Genomic DNA, 27,794 nt, shown 5'->3' with positions numbered 1-27,794 from the left:
AATATGCTATCTAGGTTGGTCATAACTTTCCTTCCAAGGAGTAAGCATCTTTTAATTTCATGGCTGCAGTCACCATCTGCAGTGATTTTGGAGGCCCAAAAAATAAAGTCTGACACTTTTTCCACTGTTTCCCCATATATTTCCCATGAAGTGATGGGACCAGATGCCATGATCTTCGTTTTCTGAATGTTGAGCTTTAAGCCAACTTTTTCACTCTCCTCTTTCTCTTTCATCAAGAGGCTTTTGAGTTCCTCTTCACTTTCTGCCATAAGGGTGGTGTCATCTGCATATCTGAGGTATTTGATATTTCTCCCAGCAATCTTGATTCCAGCTTGTGCTTCTTCCAGCCCAGCGTTTCTCATGATGTACACTGCATAGAAGTTAAATAATCAGGGTGACAATATCCAGCCTTGACGTACTCCTTTTCCTATTTGGAAACAGTCTGTTGTTCCATGTCCAGTTCTAACTGTTGCTTCCTGACCTGCATATAGGTTTCTCAAGTGTTAGGTCAGGTGTTCTGGTATCCCATTCTCTTTCAGAATTTTCCACGGTTTATTGTGATCCACACAGTCAAAGGCTTTGGCAGAGAGGATTCTTTTTTCCCACATTCTCTTCAGGATTTATTATTTGTAGACTTTTTTATTGTGGTCATTTTTGATTTGAGCCTTTTGATTATGATCACCATTATGAGGTGATACCTCACTGTAGTTTTGATTTGAAAGTGAAAGAAAATGAAAGTGTTAGTCACTCAGTTGTGTCCAACTATTTGTGACCTCGTGGACTGTAGCCCACCAGGTTCCTCTGTACATGGGATGCTCCATGTAAGGATACTGGAGTGGGTAGCCATTCCCTTCTTCAAGGGATCTTCCCAACCCAGGAATTGAACCCAGATCTCTGGCATTGCAGGCCAATTTTTCATCATCTGAGGCACCAGGTAACTTCCTTAAAAATTAGTGTTGTTCAGCATCTTATCATGCTCATGGTTACCATGAACTTACATGTTCTCTTTGGAAAAATGTTGATTTAGATCTTTTGCCCATTTTTAATTGGTTTTCTTGGAGTGTTTTCTTATAGTCACAATGTATTTATCTCATCTCAATTTACTTATGATGATTTTTATCCTCCAATAAGATTTTGGGAAGAAGAAAATCAAATACACAGTAAAAGGGGGAAATGTTATGAAATTTAAAAATAAATGTAAGCCACAGATATAGGAGTTGTCAAGCCCTAGATTAAAAGTTACCAATATTGTGATAAGTGATTATACATCTTCTGAAAATTAAGGCCAAAGAAGGCAAACAAACACTATGCCACTCACAAATTATACTAATTCACATGTAAATACACAATTCCCCCCCTCAGAAATCAACTGGGAATTTGCCCTCTATGACACTTAACAACAGAGTAGAAAATATCTTTAACTACGACAAAGGTATCTTAATTAATTTTAATTATTCTAATAATACCTGTTTAAATAAAAATTTTCAGAAGATGCATAATCACAGTTTTATGGTTAATACTTAAAGAATTGTTTTATAAACTGCAGGTTATGATATTATATCAATATAGAAGACTGAAACAGAAGGCCCAGACGCTTTTTTAATGTCCTTTTACATAATACTGGGATAGAACTTGGAAAATATTTTCTGATAGATATTAAAATGTCTGCTAGGCTGTCCTCAATTGTCAGTCTTAAAGGAATCTTTGGCAGGTACTGAACGGCAGTAAGACATGAATGAATCCCTTGATAAGTATATATCATTTAAATATGTTGCTAAAGTGAAATTCAATTGCTTTATATGGCAGAAGCAAGGGAGAGAAAGTCATTACACTTTGAACTTTTAATAACTGGATGTTTAATCTCAAAGACAATTCAACTGATGCAAGCATTATGCATCAGCAGTTAGGTGCAAATTTGTACTCAAAGAAGAGTTTTGTCTTTTAAGTGCTGTGAGAGGATGTTAGAAGCGTGAACTTTAAACTACAGGAGATGTGACAAAGTGAAACAAAAAATAAGGAAGTGTTAGTACCTCTGTATAACTCATCAGTTAAGTTCAGTTCAGTAGCTCAGTCGTGTCTCACTCTTTGCAACCCCATGAATCACAGTACGCCAGGCTTCCTTATCCATCACCAACTCCCGGAGTTTACTCAGACACATGTCCATCGAGTCGGTGATGCCATCAGCCATCTCATCCTCTGTCGTCCCCTTCTCCTCCTGCCCCCAATCCCTCCCAGCATCAGAGTCTTTTCCAATGAGTCAACTCTTCGCATGCGGTGGCACAAGCACTGGAGTTTCAACTTTAGCATCAGTCCTTCTAAAGAACACCCAGGGCTGATCTCCTTCAGAATGGACTGGTTGGATCTCCTTGCAGTCCAAGGGACTCTCAAGAGTCTTCTCCAACACCACAGTTCAAAAGCATCAATCCTTCGAGCTCAGCCTTCTTCACCATCCAACTCTCACATCCATACATGACCACTGGAAAAACCATAGCCTTGATTAGATGGACCTTTGTTGGCAAAGTAATGTCTCTGCTTTTGAATATGCTATCTAGGTTGGTCATAACTTTCCTTCCAAGGAGTAAGCATCTTTTAATTTCATGGCTGCAGTCACCATCTGCAGTGAATTTGGAGCCCCCCAAAATAAAGTCTGACACTTTTTCCACTGTTTCCCCATATATTTCCCATGAAGTGATGGGACTGGATGCCATGATCTTCATTTTCTGAATGTTGAGCTTTAAGCCAACTTTTTCACTCTCCTCTTTCTCTTTCATCAAGAGGCTTTTGAGTTCCTCTTCACTTTCTGCCATAAGGGTGGTGTCATCTGCATATCTGAGGTATTTGATATTTCTCCCAGCAATCTTGATTCCAGCTTGTGCTTCTTCCAGCCCAGCGTTTCTCATGATGTACACTGCATAGAAGTTAAATAATCAGGGTGACAATATCCAGCCTTGACGTACTCCTTTTCCTATTTGGAAACAGACTGTTGTTCCATGTCCAGTTCTAACTGTTGCTTCCTGACCTGCATACAGATTTCTCAAGAGGCAGATCAGGTGTTCTGGTATCCCATTCTCTTTCAGAATTTTCCACAGTTTGTTGTGATCCACACATTCAAAGTCTTTGGCATAGTCAATAAAGCAGAAATAGATGTTTTTCTGGAACTCTCTTGCTTTTTCCATGATCCAGCGGACGTTGGCAATTTGATCTCTGGTTCCTCTGCCTTTTCTAAAACCAGCTTGAACATCTGGAAGTTCACAGTTCACGTATTGCTGAAGCCTGGCTTTGGAGAATTTTGAGCATTACTTTACTAGCATGTGAGATGAATGCAATTGTGCGGTAGTTTGAGCATTCTTTGGCATTTCCTTTCTTTGGGATTGCAATGAAAACTGTCCTTTTCCACTCCTGTGGCCACTGCTGAGTTTTCCAAATTTGCTGGCATATTGAGTGCAGCACTTTCACAGCATCATCATTCAGGATTTGAAATAGCTCAACTGGAATTCCATCACCTCTACTAGCTTTATTCATAGTGATGCTTCCTAAGGCCCACTTGAGTTCACATTCCAGGTGTCTGGCTCTAGCTGAGTGATCACACCATCATGATTATCTGGGTCATGAAGATCTTTTTTGTACAGTTCTGTGTATTGTTGCCACATCTTCTTAATATCTTCTATTTCTATAGGTCCATACCATTTCTGTCCTTTATCGAGTCCATCTTTGCATGAAATGTTCGCTTTGTATCTCTAATTTTCTTGAAGAGATCTCTAGTCTTTCCCATTCTGTTGTTTTCCTCTATTTCTTTGCATTGATCGCTGAAGAAGGCTTTCTTATCTCTCCTTGCTATTCTTTGGAACTCTGCATTCAGATGCATATATCTTTGCTTTTCTCCTTTGCTTTTCACTTCTCTTCTTTTCACAGCTATTTGTAAGGCCTCCCCAGACAGCCATTTTGCTTTTTTGCATTTCTTTTCCATGGGGATGGTCTTGATCCCTGTCTCCTGTACAGTGTCACCAACCTCCGTCCATAGTTCATCAGGCTATGAACTCTGTCTATCAGATCTAGTCCCTTAAATCTATTTCTCACTTCCACTGTATAATCATAAGGGATTTGATTTAAGTCATGCCTTAATGGTCTAGTGGTTTTCCCTACTTTCTTCAATTTAAGTCAGAACTTGGCAATAAGGAGTTCATGATCTGAGCCACAGTCAGCTCCCGGTCTTGTTTTTGCTAACTGTATAGAGCTTCTCCATCTTTGGCTGCAAAGAATATAATCAATATGATTTTGGTGTTGACCATCTGGTGATGTCCATGTGTAGAGTCTTCTCTTGTGTTGTTGGAAGAGGGTGTTTGTTATGACCAGTGCGTTCTCTTGGCAAAAGTCTATTAACGTTTGCCCTGCTTCATTCCATACTCCAAGGCCAAATTTGCCTGTTACTCCAGGTGTTTCTTGACTTCCTACTTTTGTATTCCAGTCACCTATAATGAAAAGGACATCTTTTTTGGGTGTTAGTTCTAAAAGGTCTTGTAGGTCTTCATAGAACCATTCAACTTCAGCTTCTTCAGCATTACTGGTTGGGGCATAGGCTTGGATTACCTTGATATTGAATGGTTTGCCTTGGAAACGAACAGAGATCATTCTGTCGTTTTTGAAATTGCATCCAAGTACTGCATTTCGGACTCTTTTGTTGACCATGAAGGGGTCTCCATTTTTTCTAAGGGATTCCTGCCCACAGTAGTAGATATAATGGTCATCTGAGTTAAATTCACCCATTCCAGTCCACTTTAGTTCGCTGATTCCTAGAATGTCGACGTTCACTCTTGCCATCTCCTGTTTGACCACTTCCAATTTGCCTTGATTCATGGACCTGACATTCCAGGTTCCTATGTAATATTGCTCTTTCCAGCATCAGACCTTGCTTCTATCACCAGTCACATCCACAGCTGGGTATTGTTTTTGCTTTGGCTCCATCCCTTCATTCTCTATGGAGTTATTTTTCCACTGATCTCCAATAGCATATTGGGCACCTACTGACCTGGGGAGTTCTCTTTCAGTATCCTATCTTTTTGCCTTTTCATACTGTTCATGGGGTTCTCGAGGGAAGAATACTGAAGTGGTTTGCCATTCCCTTCTCCAGTGGACCACATTCTGTCAGACATCTCCACCGTGACCTGCCCTTGGGTTGTCCCAGGGGCATGGCTTAGTTTCATTGAGTTAGACAAGGCTGTGGTCCTAGTGTGATTAGATGGACTAGTTTTCTGTGAGTATGGTTTCAGTGTGTCTGCCCTCTGATGCCCTCTTGCAACACCTACTGTCTTACTTGGGTTTCTCTTACCTTGGACTTGGGGTATCTCTTCATGGCTGCTCCAGCAAAGTGCAGGTGCTGCTCCTTACCTTGGACGAGGGTTATCTCCTCAGGGCCACCCGTCCTGACCTTGAAGGTGGTATAGCTCCTCTCAGCCCTCCTGTGCCCACGAAGCCACTCCTTGGATGTGGGGTTGCTCCTCTTGGCCTCCGCCCCTGACCTCGGACATAGGGTAGCTCGTCTCAGCCACCACCCCTGACCTCGGACATAGGGTAGCTCCTCTCAACTGCTCCTGTGCCGTCACAGCCTGGGGCTCTCGGTCGCCCCTGACCTTGGGTGAGGGGTAGCTCCTCTCGGCCACCCTTCTGCACGTCCGTCGCAGCTGGAATGTCTAAATTGTATAAAGGATTATACTAGAGCATAATAAACTGTAAAACTGAAGTAAAATTTTGATACTATCATTTAAGTCTACTGCTTTAAATGTTGGAGAATACATATGGACAGAGACCATTTTTCATTGATGCTGAGATGCTTTTCCAGGCATGAATCAGTCATGAAGCCCAATTTCAACACAAATTCACTACAAAAACGCAATAAGTATGAAGGTGAAGTTTTGTCCTTTTCATATTTTCATAGACTTAAGGTACGTATTTTTTTTTTTAAGGTACATATTCAATTCACTGATAGATATAGTAATGATAATAGATTAAATAGTAAAAGTATATGAGGAAACAACCATTTGACAATTTAAAGTTGGATTAATATCTGAATATAGGTGATATGGTAATGTAAACATTAAAGGTAACTAGTAAAACTTGAAAGAATAAGTAAAAATTGTGCAGGAAAAAAATGAGAAAATTAGAATCAATGCTTAAAGAACCATCTTGATAAACTGCACTGTTAGCTAACTCTGGAAACTAGTTCAAGAGATAGGGGAATTATAATTAAGCAGAAGACAGTGACTAGCTTGTAATGTTTCCAAGAGTAATTTTGCTTTAAACACAAGGCTTTATGTGGTTGTTGTTGTTCACTGTTTCTCAGTCACTAAGTCCTGTCTGACTCTTTGTGACCCCATGAAATGCAGCTCTCCAGGTTTCCCTGTCCTTCACTATCTCCCAGAGCTTGCTCAAACTCATGTCCATTGAGTTGATGATGCCATCTAACTGTCTCATCCTCTGTCGGCCCCTTCTCCACCTGCCCTCAATCTTTCCCAGCATCAGGGTCTTTTCCAATGAGCTAACTCATTGCATTAGGTGGCCAAAGTATTGGAGCTTCAGCCATAGCATCAGTCCTTCCAATGAATATTCAGCATTGACTTCCTTTAGGATGGACTGGTTTGATCTCCTTGCTGTCCAAGGGACTCTCAAGAGTCTTCTCCAGCACCACAATTTTAAAGCATCAGTTCTTTGGTGCTCAGCCTTCTTTATGGTCCAACTCTCACATCTGTACATGACTACTGGAAAAACCATAGCTTTGACTACATGAACCTTTGTCAGCCCTAAAGTATGTTGTTCCACAAACTAAATTCTAACTGCTGTGAAGGAGTGAAAGAAAGTAGACCAGTCCATTAGGGTGGATAAAACTGTTTTAAAACTATATTTACTTTATCATTATAACTCACTAGCAATTTTCCTCTTTGAAGATCTCTATTTTGTAATGAAGTAATTGGAATTGGTATATACTTAGTACCTTCAGAGAGTATGATTATTCAGTGTGGAGGCAGGATGTTAAGAAAAATCAAGTCCTTTTGGGGGAGGGGAGAATGCTACAATTTAATGAAGAAAATTGCTTTACCAGCTCAGTTTTGTTGATAGTAATTCTTAAAGACTTCTCTTTAAGAAATGATTCTGGCTTTCTTTTTCTTGAATAAATGTACTTGTCTTCCAGTAAAACTTTGAATTACCTCCACCCAATCCAACTGGAACAGAAGTGCCTCACCCCTTCACTGCTATCTGTTGTCACTAATCATTTGAGTTGGAAAATCATAGCTATAAAATGCATGGCTGTGCCAAGAGAAATATTTCATAATTTTAAAGTAGTAGTATTACTTGAATTCCTCTATTATATATTTCCTTCTATGAAAACTGGGACCACAACTAAAATATGATACCAGACACAAACTCTTATTCAAAGATTGTAGTTCTCCCAATGGATAAAGATAAACCAAACTGATAACTTTAATCTCAACATCAACTATGAAGGAGAGTGATTAGTAATAAGACAGCTGAATTTACCCCAAAAAAAAAAAAAAAATCCCTAGAGTAGAAATTATTTGTTCATATCAGTCAGTCAGTCAGTTCAGTTGCTCAGTCGTGTCCGACTCTTTGCGACCCCATGAATCGCAGCACCCCAGGACTCCCTGTCCATCACCAACATCCAGAGTTCACCCAAACTCATGTCCATCGAGTCAGTGATGCCATCCAGCCATCTCATCCTCTGTTGACCCCTTCTCCTCCTGCCCCCAATCCCTCCCAGCATCAGAGTCTTTTCCAATGAGTCAGCTCTTCACATCAGGTGGCCCAAGTACTGGAGTTTCAGTCTCAGCATCAGTCCTTCCAAAGAACACCCAGGACTGATCTTCTTCAGAATGGACTGGTTGGATCTCCTTGAAGTCCAAGGGACTCTCAAGTGTCTTCTCCAACACCACAGTTCAAAAGCATCAATTCTTTGGCACTCAGCTTTCTTCACAGTTCAACTCTCACATCCATGCATGACCACCGGAAAAACCATAGCCTTGACTAGACAGACCTTTGTTGGCAAAGTAATGTCTCTGCTTTTGAATATGCTATCTAGTTTGATCATAATTTTCCTTCCAAGGAGTAAGTGTCTTTTAATTTCATGATGAAATCACCATCTGCAGTGATTTTGGAGCCCAAGAAAATAAAGTCAGCCACTGTTTCCACTGTTTCCCAATCTATTTCCCATGAAGTGATGGGACCGGATGCCATGATCTTAGTTTTCTGAATGTTGAGCTTTACAGTGCAAAATCCTTGCATTCCAAATTTCTAACAAAATTTCCACTAATTCGAAAGGAAACTTTAAATTTACAGATCAAATGTCTTTCTTTAAGCGAAAATCGAAAAGAATTAGAAAGTACTACAGTATTTTGGAAGTCAAACTTGGTGACTTCCATTCTGCAAAACTACAGGAAAATGATTCCTTGCTACTTAGATTCATAGAGGCATATATTATAGTCTAACTACCACACAATTGCACTCATCTCACATGCTAGTAAGGTAATGCTCAAAATTCTCCAAGCCAGGCTTCAGCAATACGTGAACCATGAACTTCCAGATTTTCAAGCTGGTTTTAGAAAAGGCAGAAGAACCAGAGATCAAATTGCCAACATCTGCTGGATCATGGAAAAAGCAAGAGAGTTCCAGAAAAACTGGTTTGATCTCCTTGCTGTCCAATTTCTCCTATTTCTGCTTTATTGACTATGCCAAAGCCTTTGAATGTGTGGATCACAATAAACTGTGGAAACTGTCTGAAAGAGATGAAATACCAGACCACCTGACCTGCCTCTTGAGAAATCTGTATGAAGGTCAGAAAGCAACAGTTAGAACTGGGCATGGAACAACAGACTGGTTCCAAATAGGAAAAGGAGTACATCAAGGCTGGATATTGTCACCCTGTTTATTTGACTTCTATGCAGAGTACATCATGAGAAACGCTGGACTGGAAGAAGCACAAGCTGGAATCAAGATTGCTGGGAGAAATATCGGTAACCTCAGATATGCAGATGACACCACCCTTATGGCAGATAGTGAAGAGGAACTCAAAAGCCTCTTGATGAAAGTGAAAGAGGAGAGTGAAAAGGTTAGCTTAAAGCTTAACATTCAGAAAATGAAGATCATGGCATCCAGTCCCATCACTTCATGGGAAATAGATGGGGAAACAGTGGAAACAGTGTCAGACTTTATTTTGGGGGGCTCCAAAATCACTGCAGATGGTGACTGCAGCCATGAAATTAAAAGATGCTTACTCCTTGGAAGGAAAGTTATGACCAACCTAGATAGCATATTCAAAAGCAGGGACATTACTTTGCCAACAAAGGTCCGTCTAGTCAAGGCTATTGTTTCTCCAGTGGTCACGTATGGATGTAAGAGTTGGACTGTAAAGAAGGCTGAGCACCGAAGAATTGATGCCTTTGAACTGTGGTATTGGAGAAGACTCTTGAGAGTCCCTTGGACTGCAAGCAGATCCAACCAGTCCATTCTGAAGGGGATCAGCCCTGGGATTTCTTTGGAAGGAATGATGCTAAAGCTGAAACTCCAGTACTTTGGCCACCTCATGCGAAGAGTTGACTCATTGGAAAAGACTCTGATGCTGGGAGGGATTGGGGGCAGGAGGAGAAGGGGACGACAGAGGATGAGATGGCTGGATGGCATCACCGACTCGATGGACGTGAGTCTGAGTGAACTCCGGGAGTTGGTGATGGACAGGGACGCCTGCCGTGCTGCAATTCATGGGGTCGCAAAGAATTGGACACGAATGAGCGACTGAATTGAACTGAAGGGAATTTAGCTTAATTAGCCATTTATCTTAATATGATTTATTTTAAATGTATATACATACATATCTTATATTAATTTATTTATAAAGAAAAATAGTTTAGGCTCAACTGTGGTAATGATCACTTTTGCTCTGATGAACAGAAAGGAAAAACAGAAAAGAATAAAAGGAAGGAAAGAAGAGGGAAAGAAATTTGAAAGTTATGTTAATGAAATAACTTGAAAATACACGCTTTATTATATATCAGCCTGGTATTTGTGCAAGAGAAAAAAATTATACCTACATATGCCAAAGAATAATCATTAAAGAAAGGGAAAAAAAAAAAGCCAATTTGTGTCAGCAATTAGATCAAGCACATCAGAGCCCTGAGCTAATTGGAGCAAGGAAGGCAACAAATTGGGATGACAATTTTCAGATTTAAAATGTACATGTCCGTCCCTCATAATACAGAAATTGTTGTTTATTTACTGCCTTCTTCACCATTAGGATTTATCTTTTTCTCTTCTTCCATGAAATTCTTTTTCTTTCTGTAGTCCCTTCTGAAAAGGAATAGGAATGCTGATCTTGAACTGTGTTCCTCCATCAGGAGCCACTGTACTCTAAGAACTTTCAGGGGAATTCCCACTTGATGAGACATAAGTTAAAATCTAGCAAATGGATTTACCAATTGTTAGAAAAATAAAATATTGGTGTTTATAAGCTTAATAGCTTGTACTACAACATTAACACTACTTCCTTGATAATATTAATGGCACAGACTGGCCATTATTTCAATAGCCAGCTTAGTTCAAAGCCAAAAGTACTTAATTTATAAAATGGCTTTGTATTTATAACATTAATGTGCGGGACAGTTGCATTTGTGCTTGATTGAAAGCTACATTGAATTATATGCCATTCTTTGGAGAGAATTCTACTTTTAGATTTATTTTTTGGAAACAAACAGCTGCTTTTAGTTTAAATAGTTTACTCTTGCTAAAAGTGATGGCAGTCCAGAAACATTTTTCTATCAAGGTTTATCTCCACTTGTTAAAGTTTAGATAAGAGACTGCCAGATTTTCTGCTTCAAAAGAGATAAGAACAACTGTAACCACAGACACTGCTCATTTATCATTAGTGCATATGGTTTTACAGAACAAAGTAAAAATGCATCTATCTCTGCTTAGACAGAGGATACATTCGAATTAGACCAAGGAAGAAATATTGGATATTTAATTTCAAAAGATAGTGACACGGTTTTTGTATGGGAGGAGAGAATAATTCACATCTAATACAATAATGAAATTTCAAAGATAAAGTTGATAAGTGAGTTTTGAACTCCACTGGTTTCAGGTGTTTTAAAGGTTTTGCAGAAGACTGAATGTTCAAAATAATCATTTATTTTTATTCTAGTGTTCAGAATTGAAACAGTGGTTTTTCTATTCAAGGAGATTTGCAAATACTTTTCATGACTACATAGTATCCTTTTTCAATTTAGCCTTCAACATTTATGTAGACTTAAATTATTGAAGATTACTAATTACTATCAGAGAAGGCAATGGCACCCCACTCCAGTATTCTCGCCTGGAAAATCCCATGGACGGAGGAGCCTGGTGGGCTGCAGTCCATGGGGTCGCGAAGAGTCGGGCACGACTGAGCGACTTCTCTTCACTTTTCATTTTCATGCATTGGAAAAGGAAATGGCAACCCACTCCAGTGTTCTTGCCTGGAGAATTCCAGGGATGGGGGAGCCTGGTGGGCTGCCGTCTATGGGGTCGCACAGAGTCGGACACAACTGAAGCGACTTAGCAGCAGCAGCAGCACTAATTACTAAAAACAAAATAATTATCAGGAATTACTATGTAGGTAGTATAGTCTAGGTATGATGCTAACACAGAGGATTAAAAGAAAAGAAATAAAAGAATTCCAGAGGGAGAAGTGCTAGAAAAAGTACAAATACTCATAATGTAGTATGATAGGGATTATGGGAGAATAATGAATAATTAATTTATTGATAAAGCAAGATTCGTGGAGAGGAAAGTATTGGACCTAGGATATGAAGAATAATCAAGTTTATGCCAGAGAATGAGAAAGGGAGAGGCATACTCTTTAAGGGGCATACTATTTAAGTAAAGGCACTGGATCATAAAATATCAGGGGTTTAGGGACAGAAATACAGTATGACTTGATCATATATTACTAGGTGCTGAAATGGCCTGATAGAAAACATGGAGGAGATATAGATTTGGGCCAAATAATCAAGAAAACATAATTAAAACTTTGGCAAAAGTGCGTCATATATTTTTGTCATGGCAAATGTGTCACTATGGCTATATCTTCGAGTAACCAAGGAAAGAAGAAGCAGATAAAAAAGACTAGAGAGATACGTTTGCAGCACATTGACAAGCACATCATGTCATACTAAAAGGCTTATATTTAACTTCAGGCAGTGAATTTAAGCTGGGAAGTAACATGATGAGATGTTAATAGAGAAAAACTCCACTGATGCTGTATAGTATAAGAATGTGAAGGAACTAAATTGCTTAAGACCAGAGTCATGTTAATTTTGCCTTCCCATCACTCTTCTTCCCCTTTTTAGTAAATGCACTTTCCCTTTTTTTTTTTCTGAATGTAGAAGGAAAGAGCATCCTACCTTATCTTGACTGGGTTAATGATAAATAATAACCATTTATCCATGACCACAGTGAAAGGAACAGAGAAGAGTATATGCTAGCTGCCTGAAAATTACAGATTACAGCTGAACAGAGAAAAGAGTTCTATCCTTATGTCTAATCTTCTCTGAAAATAGCTTCATCCCATTTCTAAGTTTTGTTTATATGAGTATAGTATAATGAGTGTGAAAATGGCACCAAGTCTTCCTCTCTCTCTTTACCTGTGCCCTTTGCAGTGTGAATTTTCATGTCCTTCCTTGAAAATGCAGCATCTATTTCTCCAAGCCTTATATCTGGTATATCTGTGACTTGCCTTGGGCAACAAAATGAGGCAGAAGTGCCTATGTTTCAGTTATGAGCCTGGGCCTCAGAAAGCCTAAGACAATTTGTTCTTTAGAAACCCTGCCATTGCCATAAGAACAAACTGAGGGCAACATGCTGAAAATTGGGAAACCATATAGAGAAAAGTTGAGTCAGCCCAAATACTAGGCAGCCGACCTGCCAGTCTACCTCAGACACATAAACTAGCCCAGCCAAGGTTATTCAAACCAGTCCAATCCACATACTGCTCACCTAATTCACAGACTTACAGAGCAAAATAAATTTTAGTATTATATTTCACAAAGATTTTGTTTTATTTTCTGATGCAGCATTATTGTGGCAGTTCATAGTTGGTACCATAAGCCAACAAATCCCACCCCCCTTCCCCACTTTTTAAAGTAAGTTACCTGGATTTGAGATTCTGACACAAGACCTTAAGAAGACATTTTGATATCAAGGTGAGAGTTCAAGCCAGAAATACTGTGGAATGCACAAGACATTAACATAAAAAATCAATCTAATGAGTAATGGCCAAAACTTTTATGCAGTTGGATATGGTTTGGGACAAAGTGGGCATTGTTAGGAATGATGCTAAAATTTATGTCTAGAAAAATTGGGTGATTTATCATTGAATGGGGAATAAAGAAGCAGACCAGATAAAGGTGGTCTAGGAAAAGAGTAAGCATAGCAAAGGTATTTTGCATCCGATGACCTGTAGCTTGGGGTTATTATGGATAGTGCTGCTATAAATATTTTAGTACTCATCTATTGGTGAACATGTTTATGAATTTCTATTAAGTATATATCTAGGAGTTGAACTGCCAGGTCACAGGGCATCAATATGCTCAGCTTATTTTATAAAACTAGTTTTCCAAAGGGGCCACACCAACATACACTCCCCCCAGCACAGATACAAGTTCTAGTTACTCTATACCCTTTCCAACACTAAAAATTCCAAGCTATTTCCCTTCTTTTATACTGTAGTCATTTTGGTGGGTATATGGTGATATCTTAGTAAAGTTTTAATTTTTGTTTCCTGGCCTTCCATTCCTACCCTCGTGTCTTCCCAAGACAGTTGACTGAGACCTCAGACCCAGCACAGCTCTCACATGACTGCACTATTTTATATCCCATAGTAATAGTAAGCAATTAGTAAATTTAAGTCTTGCCCCACAAGAACAGCCCAGAATTTCATGGATTAATTGGTTAATTGCATTTACAGAATATATAACATCAACACTTCAAAATTTTTTTCAGAAAATAGAGGAAAAAGCAACACTCTTCAACTCTAGGAGGCCATATTACCCTGATATGTAAGCCATTAAAAATATATTATTAAAACAAGAAACAAATATTCCTTATAAATATAGATTTAAAATTTTTCAACAAAATATCGGCAAATGGAATCCAGCAACATATAAAATAATTATACCTCATGACCAAATGAAGTTTATTCCAGTGATACAAAACTGCTACAGCATTCAAAAATCAGTCAATGTAATCTACATACATTGTAGATTACATATTACATATTACAACCTAAAGAAGAAAAATCACATGAAATACAGTTGAGTAAAACTTTATTAAATTTATTAAATTTCCAGCAGGCTTTATTCCCCCAAAATTGATAAATTTCTTATCCTCAAATTTATATAAAAATATAAAGGACCAAGAATAGCAAAAAAAGTATTGCCAAAAAGCAAGGCAGAAAACAGCTGCCTCCCAATTTCAAAATGTTTAAAAACTACAGTAATAAAGACACTGTGGTACTGGCATGAAGTAAATTCTCCATTTGGATGAGCAAATAAATGAGTACTCAAGCAAAACAAGACAAACAAAAACCAAACAACAAAAACACAACAGTTTGCCTGAATGCAAAGTGTTGTAAAGTTATATGGAATATGATCAAGGAATTTCATCAGCTTGATTTTGCTGGAGCATAAATTGTGCTATGGAAGTTGCAATCAGTGAAGTCAGGAACAAAAACACAGTCCAGATGATGAAGACCTCTATGCATTCCTAAGACTGGGATTTGTCCTATAAAGAAGCTTAAGGGTGGATGATGCTTAAGGCAAAGGGCTATAGGATCAGATTTTTATTTAGAAAGATAACTCAGAGGATAGTATGGAGACAGGAAGAAGTAGGGATAAGGCTAGGGTATAAAGACAGTCCAGGTAACATACTTTTCAAATATCAGTTATTCCCATAAAAGTCTTCAAGATTTTTTGCATTTAAATGTATGGCCTATCAGACATGACTGAGCGACTTCACTTTCACTTTTCACTTTCATGCACTGGAAAAGGAAATGGCAACCCACTCCAGTGCTCTTGCCTGGAGAAGAGACCAGAAAAAGGTGGTCTAGGAAAAGAGTAAGCTGGTAGGCTGCCGTCTATGGGGTCGCACAGAGTCGGACACGACTGAAGCGACTTAGCATAGCATAGCATAGCATATGTCTTTTACTTAATCCTTACTTTTATATCAACTTGCTTTAAATTTCAAACCTATTGATTCAGAAAGAAAATTTATATATCTTAAAATAAAATAAATAATGGCTCCTTTTTAAAATTTATCCCTATATGCAATCTAAAATAATCTTCCGTACTGCTAGTGACATGTGTACAATTTGGAAAATAATACTCTGTCATTCAGGGGTAACACAAAGGAGAGGATAGAGTTAAGAGATACCAAGAGAAAAGATTTGTCAAGACCTAGTAACTGATTGGATGATGGTGGGAATATTATCTAATCTTATATTAGATAATTAATATATGAAGAACTGTACAAAAAAGATCTTCACGACCCAGATAATCACGATGGTGTGATCACTGACCTAGAGCCAGACATCCTGGAATGTGAAGTCAAGTGGGCCTTAGAAAGCATCACTACGAACAAAGCTAGTGGAGGTGATGGAATTCCAGTTGAGCTACTTCAAATCCATAAAAGATGATGCTGTGAAAGTGCTGCACTCAATATGCCAGCAAATTTGGAAAACTCAGCAGTGGCCACAGGACTGGAAAAGGTCAGTTTTCATTCTAATGCCAAAGAAAGGCAATGCCAAAAATGCTCAAACTACAGCACAATTGCACTCATCTCACATGCTAGTAAAGTAATGCTCAAAATTCTCCAAGCCAGGCTTCAGCAATACATGAACCGTGAACTTCCAGAAGTTCAAGCTGGTTTTAGAAAAGGCTGATGAAGCAGAGATCAAATTGCCAACATCTGCTGGATCATCAAAAAAGCAAGAGAGTTCCAGAAAAATATCTATTTCTGCTTTATTGACTATGCCAAAGCCTTTGACTGTGTGGATCACAATAAACTGTGGAAAATTCTAAAAGAGATGTGATACCAGACCACCTGACCTGCCTCTTGAGAAATCTGTATGAAGGTCAGGAAGCAACAGTTAGAGCTGGACATGGAACAAACAGACTGGTTCCAAATAGGAAAGGAGTAGGTCAAGGCTGTATGTTGTCACCCTGCTTATTTAACTTATATGCAGAGTATATCACGAGAAATGCTGGGCTGGAGGAAGCAAAAGCTGGAATTAAGATTGCTGGGAGAAATATCAATAACCTCAGATATGCAGATGACACCACCCTTATGGCAGAAAGTGAAGAGGAACTAAAAAGCCTCTTGAAAGTGAAAGAGGAGAGTGAAAAAGTTGGCTTAAAGCTCAACATTCAGAAAACGAAGATCATGGCATCGGTCCCATCACTTCATGGGAAATAGATGGGGAAACAGTGGAAACAGTGCCAGACTTTATTTTTTTGGCTCCAAAATCACTACAGATGGTGACTGAAGCCATGAAATTAAAAGATGCTTACTCTTTGGAAGGAAAGTTATGACCAACCTACATAGCACATTCAAAAGCAGAGACATTACTTTGCCAACAAAGGTCTGTCTAGTCAAGGCTATGGTTTTTCCAGTGGTCATATATGGATGTGAGAGTAGGACTGTGAACTAAGCTGAGTACCAAAGAATTGATGCCTTTGAACTGTGGTGTTGGAGAAGACTCTTGAGAGTCCCTTGGACTGCAAGGAGTTCCAACCAGTCCATCCTAAAGGAGACCAGTCCTGGGTGTTCTATGGAAGGACTCATGCTAAAGCTGAAACTCCAGTACTTTGGCCACCTCATGCAAAGAGTTGCCTCATTGGAAAAGACTCTGATGCTGGGAGGGATTGGGGGCAGGAGGAGAAGGGGACGACAGAGGATGAGATGGCTGGATGGCATCGCCGACTCAATAGACATGAGTTTGAGTAAGCTCTGGGAGTTGGTGATGGACAGGGAAGCCTGGCGTGCTGCGATTCATGGGGTCGCAAAGAGTCGGGCACGACTGAGCACCTGAACTGAAGTAAACTGAACACAACTGTAAGCACTTTACCCTATAAGAATACCATTATCATTTCCATTTCATGGAGGGAAGGTTTCAGTGAAAGCTTTGCTCTTTGACAAAGACCTGAAGAAATTAAGTCATGATATAACCAAAGTAACAATATTCTAGTCAGAGATGGAGAATAGGAGCTGAAAGTATTAGCTGGAATTTACCCATTTCAGTTCAGTTCAATTCAGTTGCTCAGTTGTGTCCGACTCTTTGTGACCCCATGAATTTGCAGCACGCCAGGCCTCCCCGTCCATCACCAACCCCTGGAGTTCACCCAAACTCACGTCCATCGAGTCAGTGATGCCATCCAGCCATCTCATCCTCTGTCGTCCCCTTCTCCTCTTGTCCCCAATCCCTCCCAGCGTCAGAGTCTTTTCCAATGAGTCAACTCTTCGCATGAGGTGGCCAAAGTACTGGAGTTTCAGCTTTAGCATCATTCCTTCCAAAGAAATCCCAGGGCTGATCTCCTTCAGGATGGACTGGTTGGATCTCCTTGCAGTCCAAGGGACTCTCAAGAGTCTTCTCCAACACCATAGTAATGCTCTGCTTTTGAATATGCTATCTACGTTGGTCATAACTTTCCTTCCAAGGAGTAAGCATCTTTTAATTTCATGGCTGCAGTCACCATCTGCAGTGATTTTGGAGCCCAAAAAGGTAAAGTCTGACACTGTTTCCACTGTTTCCCCATCTATTTCCCATGAAGTGATGGGACCGGATGCCATGATCTTTGTTTTCTGAATGTTGAGCTTTAAGCCAACTTTTTACTCTCCACTTTCACTTTCATCAAGAGGCTTTTTAGTTCCTCTTCACTTTCTGCCATAAGGGTGGTGTCATCTGCATATCTGAGGTTATTGATATTTGTCCCCGAAATCTTGATTCCAGCTTGTGTTTCTTCCAGTCCAGTGTTTCTCATGATGTACTCTGCTGCTGCTGCTGCTAAGTCGCTTCAGTCGTGTCCGACTCTGTGCGACCCCATAGACAGCAGCCCACTAGGCTCCTCTGTCCCTAGGATTCTCCAGGCAAGAATACTGGAGTGGGTTGCCATTTCCTTCTCCAATGCATGAAAGTGAAAAGTGAAACTGAAGTCTCTCAGTCATGCCCGACTCTTAGCAATCCCATGGACTGGAGCCTACCAGGCTCCTCTGTCCATGGGATTTTCCAGGCAAGAGTACTGGAGTGGGGTGCCATTGTACTCTGCATATAAGTTAAATAAACAGGGTGACAATATACAGCCTTGACGTACTCCTTTTCCTATTTGGAACCAGTCTGTTTGTTCCATGTCCAGTTCTAACTGTTGCTTCCTGACCTGCATACAAATTTCTCAAGAGGCAGGTCAGGTGGTCTGGTATCACATCTCTTTCAGAATTTTCCACAGTTTATTGTGATCCACACAGTCAAAGGCTTTGGCATAGTCAATAAAGCAGAAATAGATGTTTTTCTGGAACTCTCTTGCTTTTTTGATGATCCAGCAGATGTTGGCAATTTGATCTCTGCTTCCTCTGCCTTTTCTAAAACCAGCTTGAACATCAGGAAGTTCACGGTTCATGTATTGCTGAAGCCTGGCTTGGAGAATTTTGAGCATTAATTTACTAGCATGTGAGATGAGTGCAACTGTGCGGTAGTTTGAGCGTTCTTTGGCAATGCCTTTTTTGGGGATTGGAATGAAGACTGACCTTTTCCAGTCTTGTGGCCACTGCTGAGTTTTCCAAATTTGCTGGCACATTGAGTGCAGCACTTTCACAGCATCATCTTTCAGGATTTGGTGTCACTAGAACTAGTTAATTAGAAATGAAGAAGGTACAGCTATCATGAAACACTTCTGGTACCTTTAAAAGGAGGCCAGGAGAGTCTATCCTTAGTTCTTCTTCCTGTGGTCAGCAAAACAAAATACATGATTGGGACTTAAGATTGTAGTATACTCTGGCAATATCTTTTGGCTTCTTTAGTTATCTTATAAAAGAGATGTCTGTACTGTGTTCTGACCTTTTTCATGATCAATTCTAGAGTAGAATAGGCCACAAAAGTAATGTTTTACACCATGATTAGTATCATCTATGGTTTTTCCAGTAGTCATGTATGGATGTGAGAGTTGGACTTTAGAAAGCTAGCACCGAAGAATTGATGCTTTTGAACTGTGGTTTTGGAGAAGACTCTTGAGAGTCTCTTGGACTGCAAGGAGATTCAACCAGTCCCTTCTAAAGGAAATAAGTCCTGAATATTCATTGGAAGGACTGATGTTGAAGCTGAAACTCCAATACTTTGGCCACCTGATGCGAAGAACTGACTCATTTGAAAAGACCCTAATGCTGGGAAAGATTGAGGGTGGGAGGAGAAGGGGACGACAGAGGGTGAGATGGCTGGATGGCATCACCGACTTGATAGACATGCGTTTGAGTAAGCTCTGGGAGTTGGTGATGGACAGGGAGGCCTGGCGTTTTGCAGTCCATGGGGTCGCAGAGAGTTGGACACAACTGAGCGACTGAACTGACTGACTGTCATCTGCATGGTACAGACATACAGCCCCACAAAAGATGTAGATTTACCTTTATTAAATAGTCTTCTTATAGATTTAGTGATATCTTAGTCTGTTGTCAGAATTGGTATATAACCTTAAAGTAATTATTTGGTGGGATTTATTTAGCTTTCATTTCTTGAGCACTAACTCTTTTAACCAATGGCCTAGACTGTTGGGAAGACAAACAGTAGCGTCAAACAGTGATCCTACTTTCCAAAAGTTTGTGTTCTAGTGAAAATATAAGCATAGTCATACTATCTTATGATATGTACTATGGTAAAGGCATATAAAAATTGTTTCAAAGGTTCATAGTAGGAAATGATTTTTTTCTCTGAAGAAGTCTGGGAAAATATCCCTGAGGTGGTGACAATTCAGTGGCATGTGAAATATGAATTTCAGTTCACCATTTGTAGGAATGAGTTGAGATAACATGTGAGAAAACATATGCAAAGTTGTAAAACAGTATGCCATGTTTAGTGAGTGAAAGTTAGTTCTGCATGATTATGGTGTAGGATGTGAAATAAGTGAAAGTTGTAAAACAGTATGTCATGTTTAGTGAGTGAAAATGAGTTCTGCATGATTATGGTATAGGGAAGTGAAGTGAAGTGAAAGTCACTCACTCATATCTGACTCTGTGACCCCATGGACTATACAGTCCATGGAATTCTCCAGGCCAGAATACTAGAGTGGGCAGCCTTTCCCGTCTCCAGGGCAACTTCCCAACCAAGGGATTAAATCCAGGTCTCCTGCATTGCAGGTGGATTCTTTACCAGCTGAGCCACAAGGGAAGCCCAAGAATACTGGAGTGGGTAGCCTATCCCTTCTCCAGTGGATCTTCCTGAAGTAGGGGACAAAAAAAGTTTGAATGGCTTTTTAATATTCTTGTTAATTTAAGCCTAGATCCTTTAGAGAATTTGAAGCCAATGAAAGTTTTTAAGTATGATTATTAAATTTTATTTTCAAAGATAAAATGTGGAGCAGTGTAAAACAAATGTTATTTATTATGAACACTTAAATAAGTGACATTAAATGGCTTAATGGAAAGATTAAAGGCCATGTATTTATACAGACATGTTCATATACTATCACAGTCATTTATCACCTTTACTTTTTAAAATGTAGAACCAGTTTTCCCTCCCTTTTGTAAAATGATGATTATATATTTAACTTGCATGATAGCTGGAAATCACAGAGTATCAGGTACATAGTAGATGTTCAATAGATATATTATCACCAATGGCTTTTATTCGCAGGGTTGTCATGAAGATAAAAAATAATTTATACAGTTAAAGTTTCTAGTATAATGCTGGCATATGTAAAACACAATGTTTTATTTCCCTTTTTCTTTCTTTTTAAACTGAAATAGAGATTTTTCATGGTGTTGTTCATGAGAAAAAGCAAAAATAAATTCATTTTGAAGGTACCGTAAGGAAATCTTGGGGACTGAGTAGTGTGATTAAAAAGAAAAAGTGACATGACAAAGTTATGTGATATCCATTCAAACAAAAAAGTAGTAGTTTTTAATTGAAATGCTAACAACAATGTACAAACTAAAAATATAGAATGATTTCAGTAATGAGAGAAAGAAATTGTTTATAAATGTGATCACGGGAAGATGCACTACCCTATAGTCTTGAGCACACAAAAGTGTATATATATATGTATGTAATATAAATAGATATAATTTAAAAGATATATGCCAAACTGTTAATATAATTTCTATGATGATATGTCACTTTCAGTTTTACCGTATATTGTTACATTGTTCTGCATCTTTTGCTTTTGTTCAGGCATGTATGATTTTTTTTTATGAATACAAAACTTGATAAAACAAATGCACACACACACACACACACAAACACAAATTTACACTAAGATAATACCCTTATGGCAGAAAGCGAAGAACTAAAGAGCCTCTTGATGAAAGTGAAAGAGGAGAGTGAAAAAGTTGGCTTAAAACTCAACATTCAGAAAACTAAGATCATGGCATCTGGTCCCATCACTTCATGGGAAATAGATGGGGAAACAATAAGAGACTTTATTTTGGGGGGCTCCAAAATCACTGCAGATCATGACTGCAGCCATGAAATTAAAAGATGCTTGCTTCTTGAAAGAAAAGCTGTGACCAACCTGCTGCTGCTGCTGCTGCTAAGTCGCTTCAGTCGTGTCGTGTCCGACTCTGTGAGACCCCATGGATGGCAGCCCACCAGGCTCCCCTGTCCCTGGGATTTTCCAGACAAGAACACTGGAGTGGGTTGCCATTTCCTTCTCCAATGCATGAAAGTGAAAAGTGAAAGTGAAGTCGCTCAGTCGTGTCCGACTCTATCGACCCCATGGACTGCAGGCAGCCTACCAGGTTCCTCCATCCATGGGATTTTCCAGGCAAGAGTACTGGAGTGGCGTGCCATTGCCTTTTCTGGTGACCAACCTAGACAGCATACTAAAAAGCAGACATATTACTTTGCCAACAAAGGTTCATCTATTCAAAGCTATGGTTTTTTCCAGTAGTCATGTATGGATGTGAGATTTGGACTAAAAAGAAAGCTGAGCACAGAAGAATTGATGCTTTTGAACTGTGGTGTTGTAGAAGACTCGAAAGTCCCTAGGACTGCAAGGAGATCCAACCAGTCCATCCTAAAGGAAATCAGTCCTGAATATTCATTGGAAGGACTGATGTTGAAGCTGAAACTCCATTTCTTTGGGCACCTGGTGCGAAGAACAGACTCATTTGAAAAGACCCTGATGCTGGGAAAGATTGAAGGCGGGAGGAGAAGGGGACGACAGAGGATGAGATGGTTGGACGGCATCACCGACTCGATAGACATGAGTTTGAGTAAGCTCTGGGAGTTAGTGATGGACAGGGAAGCCTTGTGTACTGCAGTCCATGGGGTCACAAAGAGTAGGACAGGACTGGACTGAACTGAAGATAATACACCAAAGATAGCATTAAAGAACAAAACACCAATTCCTTTTACAAAGGGATCCAGCTCACAAAAATGCAAAGGGGAAGTGGTGGCTTTATCTCAATGATAAGGCTGACATTGAGAAATTCCAGGGGAAAGTAATTGAAGAGACATGCGGAGCCTTGTCTCCACTCCTTTATGGTTGGTTACTAATTACTAACACTGCTGCCTCACAAGGACAGCAGAGGAAATCTGTGAGGCTTACAATTAAATAAGTAAAGATAAATCTCCCCCTTTTTCTACACTAAATTAGAGGCAGAAAGGGTCAGGGACTGATGTGATAAATAGCATGAAATTAAACTTTAGCAAATGGCACCTACAGTGACACAAGATATGTCTTTGGAGACTCAGCTAGAGTTAAAGTTTTCATCATTTTCAAATGATAAATTGATGGTATAAGATTATGAAGTGGATTAATATGGAGCCATGAAGAGTCTCATTGTGTGTTGCACTAAAGAATGTTGGCAATGTTAAAGGGGAAAATGCTATTTTTCATGTAGATGAGAACTATGATTTTCTCTTTAAAACACTTACTTTATGAACATTTTGCATTTGTATATACTATGTTTTTCTGCTTAGAAAGACCAAGGCTGAGAGGGAACATCTGGAAAAACAAACTAAAGTTACCTGCTAATTCAATACATAATATTTAATTTCTTTTCACCTTCAATTGAATCTTGTCTTCCTAAGATATAACACTCAACATAACACTGAACTTTCCAAATCCTACAACCCCTGTTTCTTCCTTTTTAAACTGTGGATGCATGCATATACTATAAAGTAGTAAAAACTGTACAAAGTAGCAAGACTAATTTGAAATCCCTTCTTTGTTCCTCATCCTTTGACTATAGTTGTCACCATTTTGGTTTCTTGCCATCCCACGGTTTTCTCTTTCATTTTTTACTTTTACTATACTATATATAGACTTCACAAGCACAAGCATTTTACACGTAACCTCAGCAATGTAGTGTATTTTCATAGCAGCAAAATATATCTATGAGTTTGTATTATACATTTCATCATTCTAAAGCTGGCCATTTACGGTCCTTCAGAGTTGAAATATTGTAAAATTGCTATGCTAAACATATTTACATGCTCTCTCTCTCTCTCTCTCTCTATCTTGGCCATACTATCAAGAATCAATAATAATATCAAGAATCAATAATAATATGTATAAAAATGACTCCCTGACACCACTTACCCTGGTGCAACCCAGAATGGCCTATGAGAAACAGGTCAACTCTAAGTCAACACCTCTTTATTTAGAGTATCTGCCTAGCTGAATTTTAATTTTGTCTTCATTCATGAAAGCCATCATTTGTTTTCTCATTCCATAGAATCTTTTCTTTTTTTTTTTTTTTCAGTTTTATGGAGGTATAATTGACAAAATTGTCCTGGATTTTTTTTTTTTTTTTAAGGATAGGGCGAGTGGATAAGTAGAGAACAGGATATCCCTTTTTAAAATTTAATTATTTGTATTTTTGGCTGTGCTTGGGCTTTGTTGGTGTGCATGGGCTTTCTCTAGTTTCGGTGAGTGGGGGCTACTCTTTGATGTGGTACACGAGCCGCTCATTGTGGTGGCATCTCTTACTGTGGAACATAGGCTCTAGGCACGTGGGCTTCAGTGGTTATAACACGCAGGCTCAGTAATTGAAGCTCATGGGCTTCAGTTGCTCCACAGCGTGTGAAATCTTCCTGGACCAGGGGTCAAACCTGTGTCCCCTGAATTGGCAGGTGGATTCTTATCCACTGTACCATCAGGGAAGGTTCTGTCATTGAATCTTAGTGCTTATTGTATGCTGTTGTTGATCGACCTCCAAGTAGGGGGTCTTAGTGTATCCTAGTTGTAATCCTCAGATGCATAATTCTATCAGTCAAGATAGGCTAGGTTATGTCATGGTAATAAACAGAATGAATATCTTAAGTGGTTTTCAAAACAAAGTTGTTTTTGTTTTTTTTTTCATCTCCCATATGCTAGTGGAAAGAGCATGGGAAAGGACATCTTAGGAACTAGAAAGACTTGCAGGGGCGTTCAAACTCTAGCTCAGAAGTCCCCAATCTCTGGGATGTAATGCCTGATGATCTGAGGTCGAGCTGATGCAATGACAATAGAAATAAAATGCACAATGAATGTAATGCACTTGAATCATCCTAAAACCATCACTTGTCACCCCTTCCCTCCCCACCCCATTTGTGGAAAAATTGTCTTCCAGGAAACCAGTCCCTGATGCCAAAAGGTTGGTCTAGCTCCTTTTGGAAATCAGAGTAGAAGAAAGTGTTCCTACTGTGCTATGTGAAGAAATGAAAACACATGAAGCTAGAAAACAAACTACTAATTATACTCCAGTGACACTTAAGTTTTCATATGTTGTCGATGGAAGTTTAAATTCATCCTACCTATTTTGAAGACAACTAGATTATATGTGAAAAGCTTCTAAAATAATTATCTCAATAATCCAGCAATTATTTTTCTAGAGTTTTAAACAAATAGAAAATTTGACCTGTGTGTTTGATGGATATGTTTGTTTCTGAAATAGCTGGAACTTTGGTAGGTTTCTTTTTTCTTTCTTTCCTTTTTTTTTTTTTTTTGCAAAATTTAGAAAATTTACTTAAAATTATGTGATTAAATTATATGCATATTTGAGATTTATCTGGTGGGGAGGGCAAAAGACCCTCAAAGTGATATCTATTGTGATGCATTATGTTTTTATTCATAAACGTTCATTCACACTCCATGGGGAAGGATTACACCATCCGTCTCATAGACGCGGGCTCAGCCACGTGACATGCTATCATCAATGAACTGAATCCAGAAGTGAAATGTGTTGCCTGTGGGCAGCAGCGTAAAGTCCTTTCTACAGTGATGACTGGAAGGAGTCTAGACTGAAACTTTTCCATCAAGCTGACTAGGTGGAGCTTCCTATTACATTTAGAATAAGCTCAACCCCCTCACCATGGCCTACGACAAAGCTATAGATGATCTGTCTCCTTTCTGCATCCAAACCTCATCTTTCTCTATTCTCCAAATCCTCTTCTAGACACTCAGGCTTTCTTGCTGCTCTCATTCTACAAGAATCTGACGTCTCATGTCTTTTATTTTCTCTGCTCTCCCTGTGGAGCACATTGTTTTCCTCCCTATATTCTCTTCCTCTACTTGGATATGATCTTCATGAAGAAAGAGGTCTTCCCTGATTATAGATCTAATACCACAGAATTTTCTTATCTTCCTACTCTTTTATTTAAAAGTTCTAAAACCATTATTCTTATATTTTTAAAAATCTGTTTACTTGTTTATGCCTGGATCATTCACTGCTATGTTCCCAGTGCTTAGAAAAGTACCCAACACATGACATCTGTTCAATAAATATGTGCAAGTTAAATTAATTAACAAATGTTGTAACTTACAGCAGGGCCTAGTTTCACATGGCTTGTTGTACTGCTTCAAGAAATTTTCATGAGTATCAACAAGCAAAAAATAATTGCCTTGACATATGTACTTAAAAACCAGGAAGGCAGACCATAGAAATACAGCAACAATACTAGTTTATCTGTCAAAATAGATGTTTTAGCTATTTCATCCTGGTATTCTGAAATAATGAGAATAAAGTGCATGTCATGGTAGAGGAAGATGAAAAAAATCTGTGGTTAAAAAGCACAAATTGGATGTGAACATTCAATCGCTATCAACCATACCTACTTTCTAATATTCCATTAACTTTCAAGTAAAATGAAGATATACAGATATTTTTAAGTATTAAATTAGAAATCTATATTCATTTCTCACTCTAGTGTCTGTCATATAAGAAGCACTCAATAAATACTAGCTGTTTAATTTTTAATAAATATACTTTATATTTAGGGTATATAGCACATCACTTCTTTGAAGTAGATTACCAAATCATAAATATTTTTCAAATCAAACATCTATTTGATAATGAAAAAGTAGGCATTGCATTGGATATACACTTTAATGTAGAATTTGGCATTGTAGAATAAAACTTTCTTCCTCATAAGTACATAGACTCCACATAAGAAATTTCTGTAGAGTATCAGGCTTTGGTAATATTTTTAATCTACATGTCTTATCATGAGAATATAATTATGTTTATTTAAATGGAGCATGCATAAAAAGTATTATTCCACTTTCTCCTGTGCATAAAATCCAACTCTTTCATAATTATCCAATATACAATGGAATCACATGAGTTTGCCTGAATACTCATGACAAGATGATAAAAACAGTTTTGTCTTTCTAATTTAAACAAGATATTGTTTATCAGGCACAGAGGGAACATACCTTAACATAATACAGGTCATATATGACAAACCCACATTTAACATAATACTCAACAGTGAAAAGCTGAAAGCATTTCCTCTTAGATTAGGAACAGGACAAGGATGCCCACTCTCACCACTTTTATTCTGCATAGTTTTAGGAGTCCTGGTAATAGCAATCAGAGAAGAAAAATAACTAAAAGGAATCCAAGTTGGAAAGGAAGAAATAAAACTGTCACTGTTTGCAGATAACATGAACTACACATAGAAAATTGTAAAGACACGACCAGAAAACTACCAGAGCTCATTAGAGAATTTGATAAAATTGAAGGATACAAAATCAATATACATAAATCAGTTTCATTTCTATACACTAACAATGAAAGATCAGAAAGAGAAATTAAAGAAGCAATCTCATTTACCATCACATTAAATACCATAAACTACCTAGGAATAAACCTAACTAAGGAGGCAAAAGACCTGTACTGTGAAAACTATGACTCTGATGAAAGAAACTGAAGACAGCACAAGCAGATGAAAAGGTGTATGTATTCATGGATTGGAAGAATCAATACTGTTAAAATGACCATACCACCCAAGACAAGCTACAGATTCAATGCAACCGCTATCAAAATACCAACAATTGTACACTGTACATTCTTCCCCACAAAATTGTTTACAATAAAAGTATACATAGTGAAAATTAAACTGTTTTAAAAAGTAAAATTTCAGGGCTGTGATCAGATGAAAACAGTAAAAGAATGAATATAAAAGGAGAATGTGAGGGGATGTGAATTTTCCTCAGCGTATATTCCCATTCTCAGTCTAAATAACATGGAGTACTTATTTGAACCCCTTACGAATACCTGATTGTCCCTTTATA

The sequence above is a fragment of the Bos javanicus genome, chromosome 4, assembly GCF_032452875.1.
Source record: "Bos javanicus breed banteng chromosome 4, ARS-OSU_banteng_1.0, whole genome shotgun sequence".
Lineage (NCBI taxonomy): Eukaryota > Metazoa > Chordata > Mammalia > Artiodactyla > Bovidae > Bos > Bos javanicus.
This window is presented reverse-complemented; position numbering follows the sequence as displayed.